Raw genomic sequence first — 12,428 nt, forward strand, 5'->3', positions numbered from 1 at the left:
AGCAGGGCACAGGTGACTACCCTCAGTAACTCCCTGATGAAAATAGTGACATCCTATTCCATCATCATCATATTTTTTTACTATTTATATCCCGCCCATCTAACTGGGTTGCCCCAGCCACTCAGAGCATTTAGCAACTATTTAATGAAAGTTAAATATTTGTAGCAGTTCAAAAAGCTAGAAAGCCCATACAGGGCTGCCTGCAGGTGGCTCGGGGGCCGGATAACTCCATACCCTCCAACATTTCTCCGATGAAAATAGGGACGTCCTACCCTCCGATGTTCACTGGCTATCTCATAAGATCAGGGCCATTAGAAGAGGCAAAGCAGCCCACCACAGGTTTCACAATGCTATTAAAATGCAATCAAGGGAGGACAACCAGAGAAGCTAGACTCCCTATTTCTGGGCATTGAGTTGCCCAGTCATCTCTGCATGGATCGCTTAGGAATAGTGCCAACAACTAATTCCACCAGGCATACAAGACACCTTCATCACTCAACGACTCTTTGATTGCAGGCTTGCAGTTTGCCACTAGCCTGGAGCAAGCGTCAACTGCTCTCAGGCAAGCGCTTAAATAGCAAACTGTAGAAACTGGGAGTTGGTGTTCCCTGGGTAGGTACTCTCACTTTCCTAGCTTTAAGGGTTTGCAAAAGCAAGGGGGGGTGAGCCTGTAGGCAAAATCAGGCCTGGCCAGCATCTTAAAGTGACCACCAGTCTTTGGAAAAACCAGCAAAATTGTCTCTTCCTCTTGCAAACTTTCTTCTTCCCACCTACCCCTCTTACACACTTTGCAAAGGAAGAAGAGGGTTTTGCACAGCACTGTGGGGAGAGGTGACTCTCCCAATATGCAGTGGGGGGGGGGATTACTCTCCTCAGAGATGTTCCACACTGTTGTGATAGAAAGCTAAAGCACTCTCTTTACTCTCCAGAAATCACTCTCCAAAGGGCAGGGAGAGTGCTTTATCTCCCTGTCATAGCACAGGGCATTAAGAAGAGATCCAGACCCTCCAAGAGTCCCTTATTTTCCAGGGACAGTCCCGGATTTACAGAAGCCGTCCTGGTTTCTGACGTGATCCCGGAATGTCCCGCTTTTCCTTAGGATGTCCCTGTTTTCATCAGAGAAATGTTAGAGGGTGTGGAGTTATGCAACCCCCAAGCCAAGAAGAGAAGTAACTATACAACCTTTAGAAGACATCCAAAGGCAGCTCTGTATAGGGAAGATTTGTAAGGTTTAATGCTTTGTTATGTTTTTATACATGTTGGATGCCACCCGGCCTGGTTGGGGCAACCCAGTTGGAAGGGAAGGTTATAAATATTGTTGTTGTTGTTGTTGATGATGATGTTGTTGTTGTTGTTGTTGTTGTTATGGAATAGGACATCCCTGTTTTCATCAGAGAAATGTCGGAGGGTATGATCTTCTCCCAGCTCAGTGCTATAGTGGGCTGCCTGTCAGCTACTGGGCATGTTCAAGGTCTTGTTAACAAAGAAAGTCCTGAACAACTCAGGACCACGTTACCTGAAAGACTGCCTGCCCCTGAACAGACCTGTAGGATCACTTAGATCATTTGGGCAAATTCTACTCATTGCACTGTACCCTACAGAAAACATAGGACAGTGACCCCAAAATGGGCATATTTTATTTATTTTATTTTATTTATTGCTATTACTCTGTACTGTGAAAGACTGTTCAACTTCCAAAACGTTCGAGTTCCGAGGCGCAGCTTCCGATTGGCCAACAGCTAGGATTTTGCACAGCAGAAGCCATGTCGGACGTTTGTATTCCAAGGAACGTTCGAAAACTGGAGCACTTCCGGGTGTTTGGCATTTGGGAGCCGAAATGTTCATGAAGGGAGCGTTCAAGTTCTGAGGTACCACTGTATGTGTTTTTATCCTACTGTTTTATTGTTTTTAGGTCCTGTTTTTGTTTTAATGATATACTGTTTGCTTTTCAGAATGTACACTGCTTAGAGATTTCCAAAGTATTAAGCATCTTATACTTTTAATATAAACAAACAAACAAACAAACAAAGTACTGTCTCTGCTCTTCAGCAATTACCCTCAGAAGACTGGCAAACAGGAAAGGGGTCCAAAGTAGTTAAGTACTTCTGTTATAAAGCAAAAGACTGAAACAAGCAGTCAAGCACGTATATACAGTGGTGCCTCGCAAGACGAAAAGAATCTGTTCTGTGATTCTCTTCGTCTAGCGGTTTTTTCGTCTTGCAAAGCAAGCCTATTGACGGATTAGCGGATTAGCGCTATTAGCGGCTTTTAGGGGCTTTTAGCGGCTTATCTGCTGATCGGATCAGCTGATAAGCAGCTTAGCGGCTTAGAAAAAGGGGGGAGGGAAAAAAAACAGCAGGAACTCGCAAGACATTGTCATCTTGCGAAGCAAGCCCATAGGAAATTCGCTTTGTGAAGCACCTCCAAAACGGAAAACTCTTTCGTCTAGCGAGTTTTCTGTCTTGCGAGGCATTCGTCTTGTGGGGCACCACTGTATCTCAGTTGTAATCTGTTAGTAGCACAGAGCTCAATCAGACGCTCAAGTGGTTCAGGATACAGCCCCCTCTTCTGCCCAGTGGAAGCCACAGCCTGCCTAGAAGGGCAGAACTGAGGTAATACTAAATAATTCTTAAAGAGAACCAAGATTAGTGACAAACAGTACAATGTGTAAGTTATATATCTGAACTCTTAAATCAGGGGTGGGAAATCTCCAGCCTGCAGGAGGTTTATAAAAAATTTTATTCATGAGAAGTATTTATATGCCACTCTGTCATTTTTAAAAATAAATAAAAATAAAAGTGGTTTAAGGAAATGAAACATAAACCAGTACAATAAAAATCATATAATAAAGTTAGAAATGGACACCTATTAAACATTGGAAATACGTGTTCTTAATTGCCTGTGTACACCTGGCAGAAAAGTTTTCATCAGGCATTTAAAAGCTGGCACAAAAGGCACCTGCCAAGCCCAGCACAGGCCGTGAGTTGACCCAAAAGGTTTGTTCCCTAAGCCATGCCCACCTACAGCTACAAAGGAACAATTCAGGAGCTTAAAGTGAGTTTGAAATTGTTCCTTTGCAAGAGTAGCTCAGTGACAGTGCCAACTGACTGAGCGCTGCCAGGTTGTCCCTTCCATGGGAGATTTTCCCAGCACAAATTGCAAAACATGCAGGGACCTTTCTAAAATGAGGCTGTAAGTTGTTGGAGAAGGTAAAAGTGCCCCGCTAACCTCACACCAGGGTCTGAATCCAGATAAGGGAGACTCCTTGGCAATTTGGGTTTCTTCACTTTGCACTTAAGGGTACAAATACCCAGCTACCGTGTCAACCATTTCAGACTGCAGATCCATTTCTCTCCCTCTCTTGTCCTGTTTAAAAGCTGCTACAACATTAAATCGTGTCCTCCTCTCAGAGACCACGCATTCCAGTGAGATCCTCAAGACTGACCTCAATGCTGTTGTGGATGGGAGCGATTGGATAGCCACAACAACCCGATTGGTGGTCCCTTGGTTGCTGGGGTAAATCTGACCAATGGGATTGTTTTCATGCAATAACCGAGGGATCCATATATACCGCTGCACGTTGTGTTGAGCTTCCTCTTTTTCGCCTCGTGCATCGGATCACCCATCCACCCTCCCTATATTTAGGGTTCTTTATAACCTTGCTATGTAGTTGTGGGTCGTCTGCTTTTGGGGAAGGGGCCAGGTAAGAATTTTCCCAATTGGCTGAATGGCTGGTGCCACTTGGGTTTCGCCTGCTGTGTAGCAAATTGTCACAACTTTGTAAGGTTTGGTAGTTAGGCATTGGTTCAGTGGTGGTGGAGGGGATGTGGTTAGGCTGTGCCTGCCCCTCCAATGCTAGGGTACTCCGTTAAAGGAATCCAGGAGCTCGCCTTGCTTTTGTCTGATCCCCTTCCAGGGGTTAGGGCCACGCCAGAGCCCCTGGGAGCATTTGGGGTGAGCATGAGACTGAGCCTGGTCCAATGCTCCCCCAGGATGTTTTCCCTTACTGACGTCTGCCGGAGTCCAGGTGTCAGTGCTGCCCTGCTGAGGTCAGGTGCAGCTAGTCAGGAACCAATGCCTAAGCAAACCACTCACGATCCGTAATCAATAAAGTTGTGGCCAAAATTATGCCAAGAACCTTAAACTAAATTCCGTGTCAATTGTGTCTTTATTTATTGGGGGAGGTCTCGGGATCTTAACACACAATGCAAAAGAAAAGGCCAATGGCTTGTGCATTTAGACTGCAGTGGCGGCAACGGGATCATCCTTATTGTCATGGGCCAAAGGAAGGGACAGGCACGTTTGACTGAATGTAGGAAATAATAATTTAACTATGCAGTCTCCACGTAAACCCTTCTGCCAAGAGCATAAACAGATTCTCCAACCCGTTAAACAGATTCAACATGTAGCAGAAGGGCGACTAACCCCTAGTGCAGGGGCCTTGTTGGGACCCATAATCAATTTTTTTTCTGCCCCACTCTCAACGCCAGACCGATTTTGACAGAGGCAATGGGCCCAAAGTAAACAATAGGCAGAGAACTTCAGTGAGTGAAGAGCTCTGTGTGCGTCCAGTTTTAGAAACTCAGATATATAAGCTAGGCGCCAAATGGCTCCTTAAACCAGGGTTACAGTCGCCAAAACAAGAATGCCTAGTTGCAATTTTGGGGCCAGGTGGCTCAAACACAACTTTTTGGTCCCTGAAATTCATTCTGATTGCACAGGCAAAATATAACAAGATGTGTTGCTGGTGTGTGAAAACAGTCAAGATCTGAGGACCCCCGGGCATCTCCAGATGGTGGAGACATCAGGTGGCATCCTGGCGCCCGGGTATCTTCACTTGATCGCGAGTGGCTGATAGCCAGGTACGCAATGTGCATGGCACCTGGTGGGTTTCAAAGGCTGCATGTGTCCTGGCCATGCGACAGCATGTGGTGGCCACACCCACTGCTAGCACATGGGCTCCAGAGGGTTAAGATGCACCCCTGACGCAGCACCACTTACGTGGATTCTCTGCTTTGCACGGAGTCTCAAGGTCTTTGTTGGGAGTTCCTTAGAATGGCAAAGAAGAGAATGCATGCATCTGCCACAGCGTGCAAGAAATCAGCTATTTGAGCAGGACTTTGATGACTGAAAGGACAGGTAAACAGCTGAAGTCTTTCCAAAGGCAGGAAAATAAATACTGTCTACACCTTTCTATAGATTTCAAACAAGGGCTGGAATATATTAATGGTGGTCACTAATATGAAATCAAATATAAGAAAATTCAAGTTTGTTTGAAATTGTGTAAGAATATTCATGACCTAAACCTCCCCATTTGATGCTACCTTAACTGGTATCGCCACAGCTAAGTTTAGGTATCATTTTTAAAGCGTTCCGTCATTTTTTTCCCAAGCCAACGTCCCATGAAGCTCTAATTACCAGCTCTGTATTTGATAATCACCTTATACACTAATCCCAAATTCATTTGCCTACTAAACTTGAAGTGATGCAAACACTTGCGTATTAAAGGAAGTGGAAGCCTTTAAAAGATGGAATCTTTTTGAAGATTTGACTCGTTTCTGACCATATTTCACTGTGCAGTTATTAAACACAGATGATTATGATAATGTACACAAAAGAGAATTCAAAACACCTAACTGCTTCCCTCCCAGACACAAAAATGCACATCTTAAAATTGTGCCAGATTGTGGCACAATTGGGGGTGGGGGGACAAAGCAACGGCCACTTCCCTCCAGGAGGAAGAATGTCCTTTTCCTATCCCTTCTGCACAAACAAGGGCTGCCAATTTGTCCCCATCATTGTCAGCAGACAAAAGCAAACTTAAAGGCTGCAGCCAGACCGCATCAAATAGAAGACATAGCAATACCAGAGGCTGCCTTGAAGCCCACTGGGGTGTGAAGTCAGGGCTGAAGTCTTCTTGTCAGCTATTACCATAAAAGAAGCAGAAGAAATAGCGACACTTCCACACAAACGGAAAGGTCAAGGAGTTCGTAGCCATTTCGTGACCCAGACAAGTCAAGGTCAAAAGATTCAGGTAGCAATTTGGTCTGGGCATAAGTTACTTGCTCAAATGAATTGTTTTAACAAATCAGCTTTGGTCAATTAAACCTAACGCGACATGTTGCATCACATAGCAGGGTTCCTGACACTGAGGCCAGGAACTGAGACTGGCCTCGTAAAACAAGGCTTTTAACATGGCATAACAAATCTAAGGTAATCCATCCAGAAACTGCAGATGTCAACATGATGAAATGCAAGTTGCCCTGACTAAGAATGGTTTTCACACTTTTTAATCTCAAAAGAACAGAGCAGGGATCCCAGCCTCCCCAATTGCATTTAACAAGAATTCGACCCATATATGAAACAGAGCAAAACTTCTTTTTACCTACAAACTAGTTAACGACAGGCTTCCATGCCGTTATGTTTGAACAGAAGATCGATCTGATAGATATAGCTTGGTAATTTATCATATATTAAAATATATTTGTTGGCAGAAATGCCTCTCAATTATTGAGATTACTTTCGGTAACTTTTATTGAACTGTTTTTCTCCCAGGCATGAATCAATTAAATTTAATGCCTCACATACTTCATTAAAAAAAAAAAGTTTTATTACTAAACTTCAAAAGAACAGACTAAATGTCAGATATCAGTGCTATACCTCCGACATTCCTCCCTACCACTTACTTAAATAATAATTAAAATGCAATTATTTCAATTCAATTCTGTGTAAAGTCTTAATATGCAACAAAATCATGTGGAGGGTTGGCAGAATTAGGTGGAGATCTGCCATTAATCCCAACACCCAAAGTAAGAGATCAGATAAAATATGGCCACAATCCCATGCAAGTTTACTCTAAAACAGGCATAAGCAAACTCCAGCCTTCCAGATGTTTAGGACTACAATTCCCATCATTCCCTGACCACTGGTCCCGTTTGCTAGGGATGATGGGAATTGTAGTCCCAAACATCTGGAGGACCGTAGTTTGCCTATGCCTGCTCTAAAATAAATCCCATTATGTCAGGTAGTGCTTACTAACTAATAGATATTTTCGGATTATAGTGTTAACAGTGCATACCTTCTCAAAAGTAAGCTCCACTGAATTCAGTTAGATTTACTTCTTAGTACGTGTGCAGTTTCTGCTACCCATCAAAATCCTTACTGTCCTCACACAACAAAGTGCATCAGGCTGGATCAAGAGAAGACTAAGTAGAATTCAACCTCTGCAAAAGGCTTTTCCGCTAAACCCCACTGTACCCCTCTGGGAAAGCATGGAAAGGGGTCCAGAGGTCTGCAGCAGGATTGGAACATCATAAGAATTAAATGGGGCTACACCCTGCACAAGCGGAAGTACTATTCCACTCATGCAAGACATCTCTGGATCTAAGCCATTCCGTATAAACAGTCTTCTTCCTTTCAAAACACAATTATGCAAATTGTTTCTTCGTATTATAGCTTTCAAGCCACTAAAGATGACAGCCTGACTTGCCTAATGAAGCCTTAAAACCTTCACCCACTTACAGTTATGTCTGTTTAGCCCCACTGTCTTTAAGTACATGGAATGAGCATAGGATTGTACTCAGACTATGCAAGCTTGCTAACATAAAAAAATGTGAATTTTTCAAAATTCGCAGTATTGTATTTCTGTCCAACAATCAGTATTGTCTAGTCCCTCCTCCCAATTAAGAAATCCACACGTGCGTGTCCATATTCATAGTAGAGGGAGTGCCTTGAACTTTCTGCAAATGCAGATCTCGAAAGGGCCAGGTCATCCCTGAAATGCCTTGTCACAGTTACTGGTATTTGGGACCAATTTGTTGTCGTTTTTCTTAGATGTATGCATAAAATACTGATGGTGCATGCTTGCAGATATGTGTGCATATGTGTACATGACACAAGTCATCTAGTGTGGGCCGCAACTCCCTATCTGTGTGTTCACCATCATATCATGCTTCCCATTTGTGGTGGGGGTGGTGAGGCAGCATTCTAAAAAGTATCAAATACCCAGAATGCAACTGTGTGGCACACATCGTATTTCAAATGCAAAGGGAATAAGATGCATCTTGTCTAAGGAGTTGATTGGACTGACACCGTTAGATATCTCAAGAACTAAGGGCCAAACTGGATGCTTTAAAGACATATTTTCATTTAACATACAGGGGGTTTTTTGTTTTTAAATGCAAATTGCATCAGCATGGAAGAGCTGACAATTAACAGCATCAGAGCAGGCATGAAATTTAACCCTCCCCTTATTTGTATTGAGAGCAAATTTGGCACTGGCGCCAAGTTCCCTCTCTGTGCCTTCCCTGATCCTACTAATTATCAGCCCCCCTGCCCCCCCCCCATTGTGGATGCAATTTGCATTTTTTTAAAAAAAAAATCTGCATGCAGATGCATTTAACATTATGTGTAGTTTGACCCTAAGAGTCCTCTGGGGCAGGAAGCAAAATCAATATATGTTCCTTGAAAACACATATTTCTTAGTTGCTGAAAGACCAGCGTCATTAGACTCCTCTCTCAATTGTCATCAGCAGTCACTCAATGAGGCTACTGAAGATGGAACTGCAGGGTTTCTCCATTCACCATGGTGAATGACCTTCAACTTTTGGTTTATAATAATAATAATAATAATAATAATAATAATAATAATAATAATAATAATTTTATTATTTATATCCCACCCATCTGGCTGGGTTTCCCCAGCCACTCTGGGTAACTTACAGCATACCTATAAAAACCTAGTAAAACATCAAGCGTTAAAAACCTTCCCAATACAAGACTGCCTTCAGATGTCTTCCAAAAGTTGTGTAGTTCTTTATCTCCTTGGCACTTGAAGGGAGGAAGTTTCACAGGGAGGGCGCCACTACCAAGAAGGCCTTCTGCCTGGTTCCCTGTAACTGCTTCTCGCAGGGAGGGAAGCAGCAGAAAACCCTCGGATGAAGACCTCAGTGTCCAGGCTGAGCAATGGGGGTGGAGACGCACCTTCAGGTATACAGGGCCAAGGCCGTTTAGGGCTTTAAAGGTCAGCACCGAGACTTTGAATTGTTTTTCGAAACATTGGGAGCTAATGAAGATCCTTTAGGACTGGTGTTATATGATCCCGGCGGCCACTCCCAGTCACCAGTCTAGCTCCTGCATTCTGGATTAGTTGCAGTTTCCGAGTTACCTTCAAAGGTAGCCCCACGTAGAGCGCATTGCAGTAGTCCAAGGAGGAGCTAACCAAAGGATGCACCACTCTGGCAAGATAATCTTGAAATCTTTCCATTCAAACTGGTCACTACAAGAATTCTGCAAGAGCACCTGCTCCTGAACTGACCTGCAAGGCCGCTTAGATAATCTGGGGGAATATTCTGGTCCTGCTACTGCATCCTACAAAATATCATAGGGCAGTGACCCAACGTGAGCATTTCCCACTTTCCCCCATATTTTGGAATGACCTTCCTTTTGCCATACATGAATCAGCGATCATCAGTTCCATTACACATCATGTAAAGAAATATCATCTAGTCCAGGTCTTCCCTGACTCATGAGACGGTTCCCTGTTTTTATTTGTTTGAATGCTCTAAATTCCTGTTTTGATATGGCTTTGTGCTACTGTTTAACTGGTTTTATGTTTTGTTTTAATTATACTGTTTGTTGTTTTCATGTTGCATTGCGTGCTTTTAAATAAATAAAATAAGAAACAGTGCCTGGGGTTGCTTTTTTCTATCATCACTCTCCACACCTTTTCCTTTTGTGTCATGTATTTTAGATTCTACACCTAAGGGCAGGGACTGTCTTATCACTGACATTTATAAGCTACTCTGGGAGCCTATTTTGGATGAGGAGTGAGATAAAAATGGTACAAATAATATCAACTTTACAGTCAACAGACCAAAAACAAATACTCAACGGTTGTTCCATAATACAACAAAGATACTGAATTCATACAGTCTTTCAAATGTATTCATTCCTCCACTGGTATTTTTCCATGGGCAAGATTATTAATTCAGTATCATCCTTTTAGTGTCTTAAATGGGCCTACTTAAAGTTGCAGTGGTGGAGATGCAGACCTGATACTACAACAGCTGCATTAGTAAGCAGTAACAGGTTATGCTGTTCATACCACTAAACCTGAGTAACAGCTCAAATCCCCGTGACAGGATGAGCTCACGTTGCTCTGTCCCAGCTCCTGCCAACCTAGCAATTCGAAAGCACACCAGTGCAAATAGATAAATAGGTACCGCTCCGGTGGGAAAGTAAACGGCGTTTCTGCGCACTCTGGGTTCCGTCACGGTGTTCTGTTGCACAAAAAGCGGTTTAGTCATGCTGCTCACATGACCCAGGAAGCTGTCTGTGGACAAACGCCATCTCCCTTGGCCTGAAAGCGAGATGAGCGCCGCAACCCCAGTCGCCTTTGACTGGACTGAACCATCCAGGGGTCCTATACCTTTTACCTTTACTTCCCCCATCCTCAGGAGCGGTGGCTGAGACCAGATCAGATGGTGATCTAGGCATGTCAGCTTTGCCTTCAACGCCAAGGACACTGAGATGATGGTGACAGCAGAAGCAGACTCAGTCCACTGGCAGAAATGCTTACTTGCTTGCCTAGTCCTGTGGCTCAGGACAACAAGTGCATGAACAATTGAGCCCACCCAGCTCTTCAGATATGGAGCACAGGGGGATATCAGTGGCTGGGCCAACATCTTAGTCCATATCTACCCATGCAGCTTACTCTGTTGTGAGCTTCTGAAATGTGTAATCTGATCTATGTTTGGGCATTGTAGTAAAGTTTGGAATCAAGCCTTTTACAATACCGGAGCTGTGTTCAAGTACTGTGTCTACAAGTGGGAGGGAGGAAGCCTATGGTCTTCCAGGTTGGAATCGGCCCCGGCTAGCATGGACAATGGTCACGGAAAACGAGAGCTGCACTAAAACAATGTTCTGAGGGCCATAGGTTGCCCGCCACTGTTTAGAAGACTGCATTGGATTTTAAAAGTTCTGTTTACTTCACACTCACTGTCAAGCCAAATTTATTTTTTAAAATGCGATTCCCGAAAAGAAATGCCCAAAACAAAACACAGATAACTGGATTGCCTGGGTTTTCCAAAGATGCTGCCAATTTCGCTGCAATCTACTGGTCACTTAAAAAGGATCCCTGACAGTTAAGTCCAGTCGCAGACGACTCTGGGGTTGAGGCACTCATCTTGCTTTACAGGCCAAGGGAGCCAGCGTTTCTCTGCAGACAACTTTTACGGGTCATGTGGCCAGCAGAACTTAGCTGCTTCTGGCACAACGGAACACCGAAACCAGAGCAGCGCACGGAAACGCTGTTTACCTTCCCACCGGAATAGTACCTATTTATCTACTTGCACTTTTTTGGCGTGCTTTCGAACTGCTAGGTTGGCAGGAGCTGGGACCGAGCGACGGGAGCTCACCCTGTTGCGGGGATTCGAACTGCCGACCTTCTGATCGGCAAGCCCAAGAGGCTCAGTGGTTTAGGCCACAGAACCTGGAAGCAAATCTCATTAAACTCAGAGTTAGTTAAGTTTCAAATAAGCACCGCTGAATAAGCAAGGCTGAATACCAGTGAAGTGCGAGTTAATGCAAAACTTGAATGCCACTGAAACTTCAGCTCTGAGTAAAATGGTCAGGAAAAAATGCCTTTATGCTGTCAGGTACTGCCACTCCTCCAAAATAATACACATACCAGTAAGCATCACGTAAACTACAAGACGTTGAAGTTATGTGGCTTGCCAACACAGAAGAGTTGCTATCTATGCATTTCTTAGCGAGTTGTGATAATCAAGTTTTTCTCATGTGCAGTCCTTGCTTTTTTTTTTCCTAGGGACAGAGCAGTTCCTCGTCCACCATCCCCCCCCCTCCAGCAATCACCCTCTTCCCCTCCCTTTATTAATACCAGACAGGACACAGTCTGGCGATTCAGGGGCTCACGCAAGCCAGACTTCCTTTAGTGCAGCCCTTTGGGTAGAACTGCTAATCCATCTTACTAATTAACAAGATAATGGTGGTTAGTCAGAAAACAGTATTAATGCTAACCATCTAGGAAACATCAACAGAAATGACTTGGCCTTTTCACTGGTCTCCGGTAGCCAACCCATGCAGCTAAACAGAAAGGTATTTAGATGTTTTAAAATCTGGACATTCAAGTGCATCAGAAGTAAGCACACTTGGCAGAAGTGCATCTATTTGCTGGAAAGTCTGGTGAGTTTCTGCTGAACTCTTGGTTTGGAAATGAAAGCTTTTTCACAACTCTCTTAATATCATACTTTTAAACAATGTACGAAAATAGGAACAGTGTAATATAACCAGAATGAAAAACATGTGGCAATTATGTGACACATACCAAGACCTACACAAGCTTAGATTGATAGATGATAGATAGATAGATAGATAAATAGATGATGTCATTGTTGTTATTGCCTTTT

At 43.7% G+C, this 12,428-nt stretch overlaps 1 protein-coding gene across 21 annotated transcripts in view; it reads right to left on the reverse strand.

Annotated features, from left to right (window-relative positions):
- NFIB (nuclear factor I B) overlaps positions 1-12,428 on the reverse strand; it is a 299,659-nt gene that overhangs the window by 175,797 nt on the left and 111,434 nt on the right. The gene's annotated exons all lie outside the window — the stretch shown is intronic.

Source organism: Podarcis liolepis, assembly GCF_965112155.1.
Source record: "Podarcis liolepis genome assembly, chromosome: 17".
NCBI lineage: Eukaryota > Metazoa > Chordata > Lepidosauria > Squamata > Lacertidae > Podarcis > Podarcis liolepis.